Here is a 19,261-nt window from a genome sequence, read left to right on the forward strand (position 1 = left end):
AATCATAAAGTGGCAAGAGCTTGTAAAAAATACTTTCAAACATTGCAAAAGCATATATAGTGAAAAGTGAAACTTTCCTCTCCTATGCCCCTTAATCACAAAAATTTTTGTTTTCAGAAGTCACTGCTATTAATAATTTCTTAAATGCCCAAATATATCTTTGCATGTGTATGAGTAAAAGAGAAAACACATGTGTTCCTCCTTTTTAGCAAATGAGATCATTCTGCAGCTTACTATTTCTTGCTGTATCTTGGATATATAGATCTAGTTCATTTGTTAGTTCGTTTACGTAACTACACAGTACTTCTTTTTTTCCCTCTAGTTTCTGAAATGGCTGACTGGGTTCACATTTGGTTAAATCCTCATGTGAGGCATGATTCTCTGGGCTCTAATTTCCTGGAAGCCCAGAATTTTCCAGAACATCAATTTTTGGTTCTCTGTACCCAAGAGTTCAGTTCTCAACTTATCTCTTTCCTGTCACATTTTGCTATAAGCTGCCAGGAGAAACCAGCTGAATTTTCCACATTTAATTTGGAAATCTCTTCTGCTAAATATCCAAGTTCATGGCTTTTAAAATGTGCTTTGCAACCAAAGCCACTGGTCAATTTTGCCAGATTACCTGCCATTTTAAAGCAAGGATCACCTTCCTTCCAGGTTGCAATAATATGTGCCTCATTTCTGTCTATGGCCTTATCAGGAGTATATTTAGAGTCCTCTTTTCTACCAACAGTCTCTTCAAAGCAATCTAGGACTTCTTTATCAAGGTACTCACAACTCCTCCAGAATCTTTCTCTTATCCATTAAAAAAAACCACTTCAACATGCTTGTATTTGCAAACTGCAGGACCCCATTTCTCTGGTACCAAAATCTGTTCTACTTTGATAGCTGCCAGAATGTGATATACCAGAAATGGAATGACTTTTCAAAGTGGGGAATTTATTAAGTTGCAAGTTGACAGTTCTAAGGCAATGGAAATGTCCAAATTAAAGCAAGTCTATAAAAATGTACAAATTAAGGCAGCAACAAGAAGTTACCTTCACTCAAGAAAGGCCAATGAAGTTCAGGGTTTCTTTCTCAACTGGAAGGGCACATGGTGAACATGTCGAAATCTGCTAGCTTTCTCTCCAGGCGTCTTGTTTCGTGAAGCTCCCCCAGGGGTGTTCTCCTTCCTCTCCAAAGGTCTCTGGCTGAGTGGGCTCTGTGGTTCTTGTGGTTCTCTTGGTTGCTCTCACAATATTGGATCAGGATTAAATCATGGCTTTTCTAGAGTACATAATCCTTTCAAACCAACGCAGTATGTATATATCATGTTTTGTTTATCCATTCATTGGTATATTGACTGTTGGGCTGATCCCATCTTTTGGTAATTGTAAATAATGCTGCTATGAACATCAGTGTGTGAATATTCTTTTCCTTTTTTCTTTAAATTTGAGAACAATCTCAAAAATCTGAGAACAATTTTTTTTTTGCATGGGCAGGCACTGGGAATCAAACCCAGGTCTCCAGCATGGTAGGTGAGAGCTCTGCCACTAAGTCACCGTGGCCCACCTGTGAATATCTTTTTGAATCCCTGCTTTTAATTATACAGTGTATATACCTAGGTGTGGGATTGTTGGATTATGTTGTAGTTCTGTTCTTGGCTTTCTGAGGAAAGTGGTAAAAGTTTTAGGATTATCCTTTTTTGTGCAATTGTTTCACCTCCAGTAGAATGTTTCCTTTCAGCTGTTCCTTCTCCAGAAACCTGGACCTGTTCTGTTTGTTTTTGTTAAAAGTTTTCTCTAAGCTTCTATGATTTGTTTAAATTACCTCCCTCACTCAGTGTCCCTTTTCTCCTTCAATTTTATGTTCTGAAACACAGCCTGTCTTATAGCAGCTCAGTCCCCCCACTTTATTCTGAGTTTTTTGTGCCTCTCTTTTCATACTCATTAGGGTATCTTGCCTTAGGAATAGGATCCATTCAGAAAGCTGGATCAATCCAGAATGGCCCACTTTGCATTTAGCTGGTCAAGGAGATGAATGAAAATGTGTGTATGGAGCTAAAGCATATTAAGAAAACAATGTGTGAGCATAAAGAACTCCCTAAGAGTTTAAAAAGAAACAACAGAAATGATGAAGATAAATGGCCCAACAATTGAGATTAAGAATACACTAGAAGCATGAAACAGCAGATTTGAACTGGCATAAGAAAGAATCAGTGAAGTAGAAAACAAGATAATCAAAATAACACAGTCAGAAGAACAGATAGAAAAAAGAATAGAAAATTGTGTAGTGTCTCAGGAATTTGAATAACAGCATGAAGTGCCAAAACACAAGTACCAATGGTGCCCAAAAAGAAGAAGAAAAGGGAAAAGTGGTAGAATGAATAATTGACAAAACAATGGCCAAATATTTCCCAACTCTTATGAAATATATAAATATAAGTGTCTAAGAAATGAAAACATACTCCAAACAGAATAAACCCTAATAGTCATACTCTGAGACACATACTAAACAGAATGTCAAATGCCAAAGATAAAGGGAGAATTCTTTAATAAGAGACCTAGTGATACACAGAAGCCAGAGATGGGTGAATGGTTAGCTAATGATGTTTAATGAAAATGTAAGGGAATAGATAGAAGTAAAGGTGGTCTTGTAGTAATATTACCATATTGAAGGTGAACATGATTGAAAGGGGTTGTATACACCCAGGTTTTCCACCAATTAACATTACAATTATAATTAAGTTGTTTCATGAAGTATTTCAAAGGTATGAATCTTGTGCAAAGAGTGTATAAGCTTGGGGTATGGGGGGAAACTGCTATGACTATGTTTAACAGGAAAACAAACAGTACCACAACAACAAGGTAAATAAGAGGGGGAGGGAAAAGAACTAAGGGGATTTTAGATTTTCTATTTGGTGAGGGTGGGTCTATAGGTTATCTTTCACTTGGGGACAATGAAATTATCTAAAATTGAGAATGTTTATGGACTGTTGACTTTGGACATTATACATGATGCCCAATGAACGGAGGTGGCTGGAAGACGCACTGACTGAGAAGTAAATTGGTGAATGATGGTGTATACATATGATAGAATATTGTGCTGCTACAAAAAGGAATGAAGTTGTGAGGATGCAACATTGTGAATTAACTTTTGGGACATTTGGTGAGGCAAAATAAGCCAGAAACAAAAGAGCAATTATTGTATGATCTTATTTAGAAAATACTTATAAGAAAACAGCGCCTAGATTGTAAGCTCTTATAGCAGTCACATTTAGACTGGAGTGGTAATTATTTTTTCTGCATTTTGAGAGGTTGTTTTATATATGTATAACCTGTTATTTCAAGATAAGAATGAAGCCAATCAGGTCAGTATTAAGGTAATTCAGAATACAGAGGTAAGGAAGACATTGTCTATATTTTAGAACCTCATCTACTCTTTGAGACTAAAGGAAGAAAGTTTTATTTTGTCCAGAACCTAAATTTTCTGTAGCGGATAATCTAACTCAACCTGTCTGGACAGATCATTTAAACAATCCAAACAGAGCGAGCCCAGAATATACTCTTGTATAGCTTAATGTAATGTCTGAATACATCTTAGAGTATATTAAACATATAATCAAAAGCTATTGGCACAGTTCCTTGAGGGATGGGGGGAAAATGTGGAACTGTTGAACTTTGCCACTGGGGAAGGCTTGGAAACTTTCAAACATTAGGGATGCCCAAATCGATGGGCCAAACCCTGATCTTGAGGCTTGCTCTTTTGAAGCCTATGTATGTAGTGGAGAGACTTAGACTACCTATGGGTATGCCTAACAGTTACTTCCAGAATATCTCTCTTGTTGCTCTCATGGGGCCTCTCTTTATACAACCAACTCTGCAAGTGAAATCATTGCCCTCCCTCCTAAGTGGAATATGACATCCAGGGGTAAAAGTCTCCCTGGTGGCATGGGAGATGACTCTCAGGAATGAGTCTAGCCCAAGAACTGTGAGATCAACAATGTCATCTTGACCAAAAGGGGAAAATAAGTGTAACAAATAAGGTATCAGTGGCTGAAGGAGTTCAAATAGAGTTGCAAGGCTACTCCAGAATAGCCTCTTAGGCAAGCTTCAGTTAGACATTGCTTTCTACTGTAGATTGCCAAACTCCAACCAAAAACATTTTTGCCAATCCTAAAAAACACATAGGTTATTATATAAGATTCTATGAAGGTTCCATGCACTAGAATAACTTTCCAGAGACCTGCAATCTCCAAATGGGTCCCTGGACCAAATAAGTCCTGAAATGCAGAGGAGCCACTCTCTCCAGAACATCAAGTATTTTCATCCCTCTAAACATATTATTGACAGCCTCTTCCAACATGGAAAATTTAGAATGGGCATAGTTCACATATCCCTCAAGAGTTAGAGAAAGATCAAACATGAATTGTAGTTTTTAACAAATGAGTATGATTGCTGAATCATTATATTGATATATCTTTTGGTCTCTAGTACCTTAGATCAGCTAGAAATTAAAACCTAAACTTGTGGAATTGTAACCCATACCAAACTGTGAAATCTGTTATAAAACTAGTTGTTTTGATGTGCTTGAAATTCATGGCTTGTTCATATATATGTTATTTTTTACAAAAAAAATAAAAAATTCTTCTAGCCTCCAGTGTTTTGGAGCAGCTGAAAGAAAAATTCCAAAATAATGGAATCGCAGTCCTTAACAAACTGAAATCTGCTCTGTAACTACTTCCTGAGGTGTACTTTGAAAATCATTGTTTTTTCTTTCTTTTCTTTGTATATATGTTATATTTAACAATAAAAATGTTTAGAAAGTGAGTCAGGACCTGGGTTTGATTCCCGGTGCCTGCCCATGCAAAAAAAAAAAGTGAATCAGAAAAGTCAGAGTAGAAGATGTGACTATAGAAGCAGAGGTTGGAGTGATGTGATTGTTGGCTTTGAAGATGGAAGAGGGCCACAAGCCAAGGAATACAGGAACACTCCAGAAGCTAGAGAAGGCATGGAATGGATTCTTTTTAAAGCCTATAGAAGGAATATACCTCTGTTGACAGTTTAGTTTTAGTCTCATGAGATTCATTTTGGACTTTTGATTTTCAGCACTAAAAAATAATAAATCTGTGCTGTTAGAAAAAAGAGAGAAGGCATTTCATAAACTGTAAAAGAAGAGCAATTCATCATTTTAAAGGGATCCACAATAAGACTACATGCCAATTTCTGTTCAGAAACCATGTAGGCAAGAAAGCACTGGTATGATATATTCAAGGCACTTGAAAGAGAAAAACTGCCAGCCCAAAATTCTTTATCCAGGAACCATCCTTCAAAAATTAGTTAGAGGGAGCCAAGGTAGCCTCTGAGGGAGTGGGCCTGGACCTAAGGGGAGCCACTGGGACCTTGGGTCCATGGGGTCCCCTGGGATGGCTGAGGGGCAACAGGTGGTGGCATTCAGTGGCAAGGAAGCAGCTGGCAGCTCTGGCACTGCCTGCCTGGGAGCTTATCCAGCTGTTGGTGAGTGAGCTGTCTTAGGCTGTGCTCACCAATGTCCTGTTAACTATGCATGGCTGCAGCAGCATTCTGCCCAATACTCCAGTGTTCAATGTGCACCTAGTCAAGAGCCACCATCTGCAGGACTTCACAGTAAATCTAACCATAAGGAAAGATTTGAAAACTACTGAAATTCTACTGTTGTCCAATTGAAGGATGTCCTAGAGGCCCTGACAGGCCATTTTCTCAATTCTCTATTGTAAAACAGCACTTTTAAAAAAAAGTGTGCTGGAAAGAAGCATAAATGTAGTAAATGCAGCAACTCTTCTGGTATTGAATGGGACTTAAATGACACACAGAGGATTGTGGCAAGACCTCCCAGTGCACATGTGGCTGTCTTTATGCCAGCAGAACTGCCTTACAGTCACATTTACTGAATTGGCAATGAGATCCCTGCTGAAGCATAGGGATCTACCTTGTAAGAAAAGGAAAATGTAGATTGTTCCATGAACAATCAGAAGTTGTCAGAAAAGACTATTGAATCATTTCTCAATAAACCAAACTCTAGACCAGATACACAAGGACTAGAAACTTCAGAAATAAAACCAGTAGCTTCCTTTGAAGATTCTTGTGTCTCTAATGCCAGAAAACGGACTCTTACAACACCTCCAAGATATACTCAGAGATAACTTTTACCAAAGCACAAAGCAGCTTTAGTTAAACTGCCAGTTATGCAGTTTTCTCCTATGCCTATCTTTGTGCCTACTACATCTGACTCCTCAGCCCAACCTGTGGTAGTAGGTGCAGATCATCAGGGATCTGCCATGGGCACCATTCACTTACTTCCCTTGTCCATAAGAACTCTGATCCTTGGCCTAGATTCAGAGGCTTTCTCTCTTAGGGAGAGCCTACCTCTCTCAAAAATTCTGAATCCTGTTGCTGTTGAGCCAATTAGTACAGGTGTTCAAGTGGACTTGGGTAAAAGACCACCAATACTTTACAACAACTAGGGAACACATGTCAGCATTTCTTCCACCAATGTGCAGGCAGATCTAATGCCTCACCAAGCTTCCTGCTTTCTGCACAGTGGGCTTCCCCAGATTCCTCTGCATCATTTTGTTTTCAAGCTCATTTGATGTTTTGTTCTTAAGTTTCATTTCCCATTAGTGTTCATGCTCAAACATTGTGGCCCAGTTCTAAACTAATTTCCCCTATAGCCACTCAGACTGATACTTTTTAAATTGCTTGTTTCCAATTAGGTGGGATCTCCAGAGAAACTTGAATCAGTGGATTACAAAGTTCCACAGCTGACCAGGTACATACGGACTAAGCAGTAATGTGTGGACACATTTTTGAGAATTCCATTCATCATACAGGGTTTCTTTCTTTTTTTTTTTAGGTACATTGTGCAAGAATTGAACCCAGGTCTCCTGCATGGAAGGTGAGCATTCTAGCACTGAACCACACATGCACCCCATCATACAGGGTTTCTACAGACAATATTATAAGCAACAGTTTGGTAGCAGAGACTATAACTCATGGTTTGTTACCTCAGGTTGACCCTAAGACTTTAAATCAAGGTATAGAGAAATCTGCACCAATCATAAATTCAGTGAGCATAACAGTATGCTTCCTTTACAAAACATGACATATAATCAGACCCAAACCATAGATTCATTAATCAATTTAGAAAACATCTTGTCAAGTAACCTGCTGGGTCAGATATTGGATGGTGACAGTCTTTTGTCTGACACAAACACTGGACATGACACACAGCTCCCACTTTGCCAAACCCAGAAATCCTGGAATAGATTTTGACGTGGAAGAGTTCTTTTCAGCCTCAAATATCAAAACTTAAATAGAAGAGAGTGAACTCACCAATATGAACATTGAACCAGTCTTGGAATCCCTGGTCATAGAGACCCAAACCAACTTTTTACTTGCAGACACCTCTGCTCAGTCCTACAGTTATAGGGCAAATGCTAACTTCCTGGGCCTTCAAATATTTGATACACAGACTTAAACTTATTTTACAACAGTAGCCCTCGTCTGCTTCTGGGAAGTATTCTGAAACACTCCAGCATTTCCATGAGCAGTGATCCATCTGACACAGAAACCCAAACAGAAGATATTTCCACTAAACACCTACCTGTTCTAGAAAGCAAAGTTCAGTTGAATAGTACAGAAACAGTTGATGAATTTTATTTTGAAACACTAAGGCATTTCTTTTCCACTAGCAATGAAACTCAAATACTTATGGATGACTTTCTTCTGGCCGATTTGACTTGGAACATGATGGAGTCTCAAGGCAGTTCTGTGGAAACCCAGACACGTACATAGCCACACAGTTTCCAAATTCTAAGAGTGAAGTCCACATGCAGAATGGCATTTACAGTTTTATTCTGGATTTAGAAAATGGGGAACAGGGATTACAGTATTAATTATTATTTTTTAATATTTTCATTGAGAAAGGCACATGGTGAACAAGGTCAGGGTTCCTCTCTCATCTGGAAGGGCACATGGTGAACATGGCATCATCTGCTAGTTTCTTCTCCTGGCTTCCTGTTTCATGAAGCTCCCCAGGAGATGTTTTCCTTCTTCATCTCCAAAGGTCACTGGCTGGTGGACTCGGCTTCTTATGGCTATGTAGTTCTGCTCTGCTCTCTTTGAATCTCTTTATTTCTCCAAAATATTTCCTCTTTTATAGAACTTCAGAAACTAGTCAAGACCCACCCAAATTAGTGGAGACATGTCATCACCTAATCCAGTTTAACAACCTTGATTAAATCGCATCTCCAGGGAGATGATCTAATTACAGTTTCAAACATACAATACTGAATAGAGATTAGAAGAAACAGCTGCTTTTACAAAATGGGATTAGGATTAAAATATGGCTTTTCTAGGGTACATATATCATTTCAAACCAGCACACATACCATGCATCTTACCCCTCATTCTCATTGTCCACTAGTATTTCCATCTCCCTAATTTATTTTACCTTTTATCCTTCAGTCAGTTTCCAGTTTAAGGAGTGGTCCCTCTGGCCTTGTAATAATTGAAAGAAAGCATGAGGAGCCACTGGCAGAGTGATCATCCTTTATTGGTTCCCTCCACTCTGATGCTTTTACAGAACAGTATTCCCTTATATGCTAAACTACACAAAAGTGACATTTTACCAACAGGTGACATCATTCATGGGATATATGATTGGATACCTGTATGTTAAACCATTGGTTACATAACAGGTGCTGAATCATGATCACATAAGCTATGCTTTATCATCCTCCCCCAGAACTTCAGAGCTGGATGCACTTATGGTGGTGATCTTAGCAGGCTGTTTATAATGAGGAAGTTTTCTAGGCCTCACTCTCCACCTCTTAAATGGCCTGCATTCTAGGGAACACCTTATCCCACGGGGCTGTTCCTTGGGCCCATAGGCCGCAACAACAATAAAGTGAGCAACAAAATATTACTAGAAATCTAGACAATGCTAAGGTGAGTATTACCCAATGCCAAGCCAAGTTCCTGTCATGGGATTCCACCAGGGCTGTAAAGGAGCCTGTGAGAAGGAGTGAATGGCCTGTACTTCCTTAGCCATTTCACACAAGGCACCTTCAACAGAATCCTGATTGTCAGGAATATACACACAACATTCTACATACAACATTGCACAAGTTCCCCCTTGAGCAGCTGTCAAGAGGTCTAAAGCCATTCTGTTTTGCAAAACAACCCTTCTCATCTGGATAGTTTCAGCCACCATTAAAGTTAAAGCCTGCTTTGTTTGATTAAGAGGACAGGATGGTGTGTTCAGCTAAACCTTCAATTTCTAATTCTATTTTAATGGCTTGAGCGCCTGGAAGAACTATGGCCAGAGGATAAAGACATCAGGCACCTCATTTTTCATGGTGCCACCCATGATATACCATATTCCAATTGTGGGGTGTTTCTGGGAGGGAGGTGAGAATTCACCCTTTTATTTATGGTCATCCTTATGTGCCCTACTCTATCCAGTTAGCAGGTAAGGGGGCCCCCATATCATCCACAAACCCATATATATCCCTTAGGGAGCCAATCAGTTGACTTGGTCTCTACATATGGGCCACCATCCCAGCGCCTTTTGGGAACTGTAGATATTATGGTCTTATTACAAAAAGACCCTGCTACCCACTGAGGGTCTCCCTGATGTCCAATGCATCATGGTACTTTTTCTCTTAAATCCACATTGTGGTAGTTAGATTCAGTTGTCAACTTGGTCAGGTGAAGGCACCTAGTTTTGTTGCTGTGGACATGAGCCAATGGTACGTGAACCTCATCTGTTGTTAATTACATCTGCAGTCAGCTAGGAGGTATGCCTGCCTCAATGAATGATGTTTGATTTAATTGGCTGGTGCTTAAATGAGAGAGCTCGACATAGCACAGCCCAAGCAACTCAGCATACCTCATCTCAGCACTTGCAGCTCAGCCCAGGCCTTTGGAGATGCAGAAAGAAGTCACCCCTGGGAAAGTTGTCAGAACCCAGAGGCCTGGAGAGAAGGTCAGCAGAAACCATCCTATGCCTTCCCACGTAAGAACAAATCTCAGTGGAAAGTTAGCTGCCTTTCCTCTGAAGAACTAACAAAATAAATCCCCTTTTATTAAAAGCCAATCCACCTCTTGTGTGTTGCATTCCAGCTGCTAACAAACTGGAACAGATTTGGTACTGGAGAGTGGGGTGCTGCTGCGGTTTGCAAATACCAGATATGTTGGAACAGTTTTTTGAATGGCTAAGGGGAAGATTTTGGAGGAACTGTGAAGACAATGATGGAGAAGTCCTGGAGTGCTTGAAAAGACTGTTGCTGTAAATGGAACCACTGCCAATCTTGATAAAGGAGGACACAAAAGGGAAAAAAATTGGAGTTTGCAGAATGAGAGCCATGGAAACTTGGGTCTGAAGCCAAGAAATCTTGGCCAGGAAGGTGGACACACACCCCCCCGTGTACATGGAGAGGGTGAGTTTACCCTGAAGGGCAAGGATGAGTTTCCCACCTCATTGCAGTGGAAGATTTGTACAGCCTCAGGCCTTGGAGAAGGTACAGCATTCTCCTTGGAGGACTGGGGAGAGCCTGGCTGCCACCACATGGAGGGGTTGAGGGTGTGCCCCAGAAATGGCAGAGAGCCCAGGGTGTCCCTGATGCCTGGAGAGAGTGGAGCCAAGAAAAAGGTGGTCTCCTCGATGTTCCCTGAGGTTAATTTGGAAAGAGGTGGGCCACTGCACAGGCCCTTGGAAAGGGTGGGACTGCTACTTTCTAAAGGTGAAAGATAAATGACTTTCAGACTTTGAAATCCAATGGAGTTTGCCCTGCAGGTTTTCCTTGTTTTGAGATTCACAGGTCCACAGCCAGAAGATCACCTTAATATCATTTAAGTTGATGTATGTAGTTGCCAAGTTGACAAGGGGTGGACATGTAGTAGTCAGATTTAGTTGTCAACTTGGCCAGGTAAGAGCACCTAGTTTTGTTGCTATGGACATGAGCCAATGGTACGTGAACCTCATCTGTTACTAATTACATCTGCAGTCAGCTAGGAGGTATGCCTGCTGCAATGAATGACATTTGATTTAATTGGCTGGTGCTTAAATGAGAGAGCTCAATGTAGCACAGCCCAAGCAGCTCAGCCCAGGCCTTTGGAGATGCAGAAAGGAATCACCCTGGGGAAAGTTGTTGGAACCCAGAGGCCTGGAGAGAAGGCCAGCAGAGACTATCCTGTGCCTTCCCACATAAGAAACAACCTCAGTGGAAAGTTAGTTGCCTTTCCTCTGAAGAACTAACAAAATAAATCCCCTTTTACTAAAAGTCAATTCATCTCTGGTGGGTTGCATTCCAGCAGCTTGCAAACTAGAACACTAGAAGACACATGTTCAGCCATAAGCCACCCCCAACCATTCTTTATGGCATACCTAAAAAGGTAGGTGGGGGGGGGTTGTCCATGTCCCAGATGAGCAAAGTGTCAACTGCTCACCACATTTCTTCCCAAGCCGAGGAACTGTGATTATCTCATTCTAGCCAAGTCCAGTTCTGTCCAGTGGCTCATGCTACCTGCCATGGGAGCCCTCCAGCTACATCTGGTAGAAGCTCAGTACACACTCTGCAACGAGAGACATTCAGGACCTTTGCATGTGCGCCCATTCCACCAGGCTGTTAGTGGAAATTAGCCTGCTTGGAGAGATAATAAAGCTTTAGAAACCATTAGAGGCAAATCCCTTTCCTCAGGGAGAATGCAAGCCACTTGCTCATCTTGCCAGAGAATAGTGGTGGCCAGGGGTTTCTACCCTGGGTGAAAATACCAAACTAGGTCTCCTCACACTATACTGGCACAATCAGGATGAAGTTCCACAAACATAAGAGATATGGGCCAACAATGTAGGACATACATTCCTCACAGCAGAGAGCCTTTTCCATCATTGGGTAAAGATACACATACAGGAGCTGGCCACCACAGTATCCAAGTTTGTACCTGCAAACCTCAGGTGACATCATCTCCCCAGGGAAAAAGACATACTCCCTAGGAAGAGGTTTTGGTCAATATTTTCCATGGCCATGTCCATTCATCTAAGTTTCCTGGTTGTAAAACATGGGGGGCAGGTAATGATAACCCTTCTTCCTGCACATGGGGTTTGTCTAACATGTCACTGCCTTCCGTTTGAACATGCAAAGGCATTGCACATCCTTTAATCAGTAAGTCCAAAGGGTAATATCCAGTACATCTAGGCTGTTCATTCAACAAGTGAACAACAGTAGCTAGTCAGGTGGCCCATCACTTCAATGTTGGTTCTGTCAGGGATAAAACTCATAGTTTTTCCTTTAAGAAGTCATTGTATCTCTCAATCATATCCACAGCTTATGACCAGTAAGGGACATGCAAAACCCATTCTATGTCTAGACCTTTGGCCCAGTCCTAGACCATGAACCCAGTAAAGTGGGAACCTCTGTCACTTGCAATCTCTAGGGGCCTTCTATACCAAGTACTCACTATTTCCAAAGCTTGGATAGTATCTCTCTGGGTAGCTGCCTGAGAAAGGTATGCAAAAAACAGTGCAGTGATAGTATCCACAGCAATCAGAGCATATTTATACCCTCGAGAAGAAGGCAAGGGCCATATATAATCTATTTGCCAATGCTGTAGGAGTTGATCACCCCACTTCACAGACTCCATATGCTTCCCCACTTTCTATCAGTAGGGGGCAGCAAGGGCACACTTAGGACAGGTTTTGCTGGTTTCTATAGCTTCTGTATCAGAAATGTCTATACCATATCGCCAGGCTATTTGTAACAAAGTTCAGGGGCCTACATGGTTGCTTTGTAGGTGTAGCCACATAATTTTTTGAGTACCAGGGATATGTGGTAGTTGTACTATGCCTAAAGCATCTGCAGCATCTTTACGGGGGCAATTCTTCAGGCAGTGCCATGGCATATTATAGACAGTAACTCTTTTAGTGGTACCTTGGTTCCACAAGACTTACCACATGGGATGCCCCATATAGGGCATTTACCTAGTGTCCATTCCTGAACTACCCACTGTGGAAGCCAGACAGTTAACCCTCAGTACACTGCCCAGTTGTCAGTACAAAGGCTTAGGGGTCCTTGTTCATGCATGATTATAATCCAGGCTGCCCATTGTTCAGCCCACTGGCCACTCTGCCCAGTGCACATTTCAAACCAGATTTCCTCAGTATTTAACTGTATTCCAACCACCATCCATTGGGATGGATTACCTTTACTGGACCCATCAGCATACCAGGCATTAGCTGGTATAGGAGGCTGTCCTTCCAGATAGGAGCTAGGCTGCTCTGGTACTGGAGCATTTGCAGGCCCTGGCAATTCCTGAAAAGTTACTGGTCCTAAAAGGTATGTAATTCCTGAGCAAGGGGACTGGTATTAAGTGTAGTCTTCTGTTCTAGGTAGGCTCCCCATTTAGCTAAAGTAGGGGTTTGCACCACACCCATGTGGGAGGCAGTAAGCCACAATCACACCCTACTTGCTATTGGAAGTGAGGTATGCACCACCACTTTTTGTGGACCAGTGATGAGTTCACTTGCTTGCAAGGCAGCATAAATGGCAGCTAGTTGCCACTCAATGGGTGAGTACCTCACTTCTGCTCCTTTCCATAATTGGGACTAAAACCCTATAGGAACTTTGCATTTACCTTGGTACTGCCACAGCCCCCAGCCAAAGGCTGCCTTATGAGTTATCACCTCCAAGTAGAACAGGATCACTTTGTCCACCACCTGTAATGCTTGGGCATAGGCTACAGCCCTTTCTGCTGTGGTAAATACTTGCTCTTGATCTCTTCCCCAAACCCATGGGGCACCTTTTTAATTAAGGCATATGAAGGATGCAAGACCTGAGCCAACTGGGAGATAAAAATCTACCAGTTTCCCAGAAGGCCTACAAAAGCCTGCAGTTGTTTCACTGTGATTGGTCTTGGGCAGGCTTGGACTTTGTCTATCATGGCCTCTGGAATTACTTTGGTCTTACCCAACCAGATAACTCCCAAGAACTTGACAGACAATTCAGGCCTTTGAACATAGGCCTCCTTGATTGCCCATCCCCAGGTGTTCTAGTTTGCTAGCTGCCGGAATGCAACACACCAGAGACGGATTGGCTTTTAATAAAAGGGGATTTATTTTGTTGGTTCTTCAGAGGAAAGGCAGCTAACTTTCCACTGAGGTTCTTTCTTACGTGAAAGGCACAGGATGGTCTCTGCTGGTCTTCTCTCCAGGCCCCTGGGTTCCAACAACTTTCCCGGGGTGATTTCTTTCTCCATCTCCAAGGGCCTGGGCTGAGCTGCAAGTGCTGAGATGAGGAATGCCAAGCTGCTAGGCTGTGCTACCTTGCGATCTCTCATTTAAGCACCAGCCAATTAAGTCAAACACCACTCATTGCAGCAGACACGCCTCCTAGCTGACTGCAGATGTAATTGGCAACAGATGAGGTTCACGTACGGTTGGCTTATGTCCGCAGCAACAAGACTAGGTATGCTCACCTGGCCAAGTTGACAACTGAATCTAACTAACACACCAGGTATCTAGTGCATGGCATCAGGCTGTCCAAGGCTTCTCTTAAATCTATAAGAGAATCAGAGGGTAACACATCATCCATATAATGATATAAAGACACTGTATCCTTATATTGCCAGGTGACCAAGTCTTGTGCCACCAACTCATGGCACACAGTAGGACTATGTATATAGCCCCGTGTCAGCACCACAAATGTCCATTGCCACCCTTCCCAGTGAATGCAAAGTGGTCATGGCTCTCTGGAGCCAGGTCAATGGAGAAAGTGCATTTGCCAAGTCCACCACATAGTGGTACTGTCCCAAGGAAACAGTCAATTGGTTCATTATATCAGTCATGAATGGTACTGCAGCATGCATGGGAAGAGTGACTTTACTGAATTCATGATAATCAACAATCATTCTCCATGTGCCATGCAGCTTTTGGACAGGTCAGAATGGAGAGTTGCAAGGACTATGGGCTGCCCTCATGATCCCAGCCTTTTCCAATTGTAGGATCATCTGCCTGATTTCTTCGTGTTCTCCCAGAAATTGATATTGCCTCACCTTAACAATTCTTTGGGGCTCAGGCAGCACACTTGGGAATGGTGAGGATGACCTCTAAGCACAGGTTTTATAACTTGCACCTGTAACTGAAATTCTCCTTGGGTGGTTGTTAAAGTCCATCCTTGCAAAGTATCCATGCCCAATATATATTTAGGAACAGCAGAGACATATACTGTGTCGGCTCAGGGCAGTAAGTGACCAATGCCAAACACTACCAAAGCTTATTTCACATGGCTGGGCACCCTCTATATCTATCAGTGTGAGTCAAAGGGCCATAAAACTGGTCTGGGTTTCCAAACAACAAAGTGCCTTAAGCCACTGTATCCACTAGAGCAAAGACATGCTCTACATTGTGGGGGGACCAGTGTATTGAAAGTTCTATGCGAGACCTTCAGTCGCTAGTTCCCCTGTCACCTGGGCCCCATATACAGCATGTCAGTCAATCAAGTCCTCGTTATACCCTCTGCTCAAATGTAAAATGTCATGTAAGTGCAAGGGGTGGGGTTCAGCCTGCTTTTTCCCATTTAGCTTAGTCAATCACTGTTTCCAGGGCAACTCTTTCACAAAGCCAGTGACACTTCATTGGACTGTTGATCAATTTTCTTAGGATCTACTCCTGCAGATATTAAGTCAATCCACACCTGCAATCAGGATACTTTGGTGAAGCCTCAGGTTTTACCAATCCCTTTCTGGTTGTGGGGCAGCTTCCATTCAGATGGCAGCTCCATCCCTTGCTTTACTGGGTGCACTTCCCTCTCCTATTTGTGCCCTTCTACGTCTCCTAACTGTGCCATAGCAGTAGTTACCTCGTGCACACTGCAGTCCACCTAGGGGGCCAAGATTGCAGCCAAGGTGCCAAAGGTACCAGGTGGTACCATGGCTAAAATCATATCTTTCATATGGGTGGTGAATGGCTCATCATTGGGAGTTCTATATTGGGCTTGGAACATCATTTGTCACATCCCCATTTCCAGAATGATTCGGACTAAGTGCGTATATGTAGTCCATTTACTCATGATTTCTCGGAGTTCTCCTGGGTTCCATCAGACCTGTCAGGCCAGGCTTATTGACCAATTGATCAGTAAAGCATTTCCTTGTACAACTCATCAGCTGTTTTCTACCCACTGCTGCAGGGATGGGTGAGTAATCATGAAGCCCAATTATACCATCTCAGTCTCTGAGCGCTCCAAACTATCCGTCCTCTCATCCCACAGATGCAACAACCATGCTGGGAGTGTTTCCCTAGGCTTCTGCTGTACCTGGTCGACAAGATCATGGGGCCCTTCTGGTGCGTAGACCATATATGTCATCTGATGATGAACTTGTGGGGACCCATTGGCCCACCCCCCGGAGCCAAGGGCTGGTCATGCTTGACCTGTCACTTCACTATGGGATATGAACTAACCAAGGAAGGGGTAATTGCCCAGGGTGGTGCTGATATGCCTCTGGCCCCTTCTGGCCCAGATGACTTCAGCACTGCTGCTTCCTCTTCCAGGGCTCAGATCTGGGTTTCCAGTTCATCTTGCTTCTGCTGCACTCTCCCAACCAGTGCTTGTACTGCTAAGGCCTCCTTATGCTGTTCCCACAACATACTCAAAAGAAAAAAAAAATAAATCTTCCCTACTATACTTCTCTGGGGAACCAGAATGTTGGCTTCAATATGTTTCAAAGTCTTAGCAATTACCTGTGGGGTGAGATCCACATGATCCCAAGCCTCTGGAGTGGACCACTGCAGCAAAATAGCCACTACAAGATACCACAAGCCTGTGTAGGACCACATCCCATCTGGCCTGGTGTCCTCTGGGGTGGAGGGACCACTCACCATATCCTACCAACTATACCAAATATCAGGTTCCAGCTTACGATGTGGTTGCTTTGGTCCAGTAGGAAATTGAAAGAACATAAGGAGCTGCTGGCAGAGTGGTCATCCTTTATTGGTACCCTCTGCTCTGATGCTTACAGAGCAATCGTCCCTTATATACTAAACTACACAAAAATGACATTTTACCAACGGGTGACATCATTCATGGGATATATGATTGGATACATGTATGTTACATCCTGGTTACATAACATGTGCTGAATCATGGTTACATAAGCTATGCTTTATCATGGTCTCCTGGAACTTCAGACCCAGATGTACTTATGGTGGCAATCTTAGCAGGCTGTTTATAATGAACAAATTTGGGGGCCCCACACCCCCTTATTAATTATTTTTTTACTCATCTGACTATACCCTGGATAAAAGAAACATCCCACACAAGGTTTTCACAATCACACAGTCACATTGTGAAAGTTCTATCTATATACAATCGTTTTCAAAAGTCAAGGCTACTGGAACACAGCTTAACAGTTTCAGGTACTTCCCAGAGCCACTCCAATACACTAAACTAAACTAAAAAGGGATATCTATATAATGCATACAAATAACCTCCAGGATAATCTCTCAACTCTGTTTGAAATATCTCAGCCACTGAAATTTTATTTTGACTCAATTCTCTCTCCCCCCTTTTGGTGAAGAAAGCTTTCTCAACCCCTTGATTCCAGGTCCTGGCTCATCCTGAGATTTCTGTGCAATGTTATTAGGGAAATTTACACCCCAGGAGTCATGTCCCACATAAGAGGGAGGGGAGTGAGTTCACCTGGAAAGTTGGCTTAGAAAGAGTAGCCACATCTAAGCAACAAAAGAAGTTATCTGGGGGTGACTCTTAGGGCCCTTTTTTTATTAATCCATTCTGCCAGTAAATGTCTTTTGATTGGGGAGCTTAGTCCATTAACATTTAATTTTATTACTATAAAAGCAGTACTTTCCTCTACCATTTTGTCTTTTTTATTTTATATGTTGTTCTAGTTTGCAAGCTGCCAGAAAGTGATATGCCATAAACAGAACGACTTTTTAAAAAATGGAATTTATTAAGTTGCATGTTTACAGTTCTAAGGCTGTGAAAATATCCCAATTAACACAAATATGGAAATGTCCAAGGCATCCAGAGGAAGATACCTTGGTTCAAAAAGGCTGATGATATTCTGGGTTTCTCTCTTAGCTGAAAAGGCACATGGTGATGTCCACTAGCTTCTCTCCATGAATCGACAGCCTCCTTGAGACTCTATGCATTCTGTTGGCTCTGTCAGTTCTGGTGGCTCCAGTGGCTCTAAAGCTATTTTCAAAATGGTTCCCTCTTAAAGTGCTCCAGTAAGCAAACCCACTTTGAATGGTTGGAGACATATCTCCATGGAAACCATCTAATCAACATTTACCACCCACAAGTTCATGGGTCACATCTCCATGGAAACAAGCAGAAAGGTCCCACCCAGCAATACTGAATGAGGATTAAAGGACATGGCCCTTTTCCAGTATTTTGTTCTGTCTGACTCTAAAAGTAGTCAGAGATCCCCTATGGCCAGATGTTTATAGCTCTCTATCAAGACAAAACCTGAGAAGGACTTGTCTCTTGTGTTGCGCCCATGTCTCAATCTCCATTAGAGGAGATCTTCTTGATGATCCTCTTTTAAGCCATTAGAAACTATGTAATCAACTGTTTGATAGATGGTATGAGAAAATGGACCACCAAGACAGTTAACTCTAAGCTAAAGGAAATCACTCAGAAGGAAGAAAAACACCTGACCCTGTTCCAGGAGAGGTTAATGGAAGACCTAAAGAATTATAATAATGTAAGTCTGGGTTCCTGGGAAGGTCAGCTTTTGATGGGCACTTATTTCATTAACCATTCTGCTCCTGATATTTTGAGAAAGCTGCAAAAACTTTCCATTTTTTTCCATGAGACTAGCCCCCTCTCTTCTGGGCCCCAAACTCCTAGATCCTTTAGTGCTTATTCCATATTTTTCTGTGCTGGGGCCTATTTTCAGTAGTCATAATTTGTTAATTAATTCTGCAATTGGAGTTTGCTTGAGCTAAGCTCTTTCTGCTAGTAAAGTCTGTTTTCTTTCCCCTCAGGGAACCAGTCTACCTTGCCCATAGGGGAGGGCCTCTGGCTTCCATGCTTTGGGAGATTGACAGTTTTGTGTAGGGTCTCAGTTGTTCCACCTGGTCCAGACTGTTGTACACTGTGTCCAGCCACTGATGTGGTTGTCCTGTACCATTTCTGGCTATTTCCAGCTGCTCTGGAGGGTGAGCTGAATTCTATGCCTCACTAAGCTGCCATCTTTCCCTGCCCCCAGTTTTTTTAAACTAGTGA

The 19,261-nt window shown here is 42.2% G+C and overlaps 1 pseudogene; it reads left to right on the forward strand.

Moving 5' to 3' along the window:
- The first annotated feature begins 2,293 nt into the window (after positions 1 to 2,293).
- Positions 2,294 to 7,808, forward strand: LOC143671944 (ATM interactor pseudogene; annotated as a pseudogene).
- The last annotated feature ends 11,453 nt before the right edge of the window (positions 7,809 to 19,261 follow it).

This window comes from Tamandua tetradactyla, chromosome X, assembly GCF_023851605.1.
Source record: "Tamandua tetradactyla isolate mTamTet1 chromosome X, mTamTet1.pri, whole genome shotgun sequence".
NCBI lineage: Eukaryota > Metazoa > Chordata > Mammalia > Pilosa > Myrmecophagidae > Tamandua > Tamandua tetradactyla.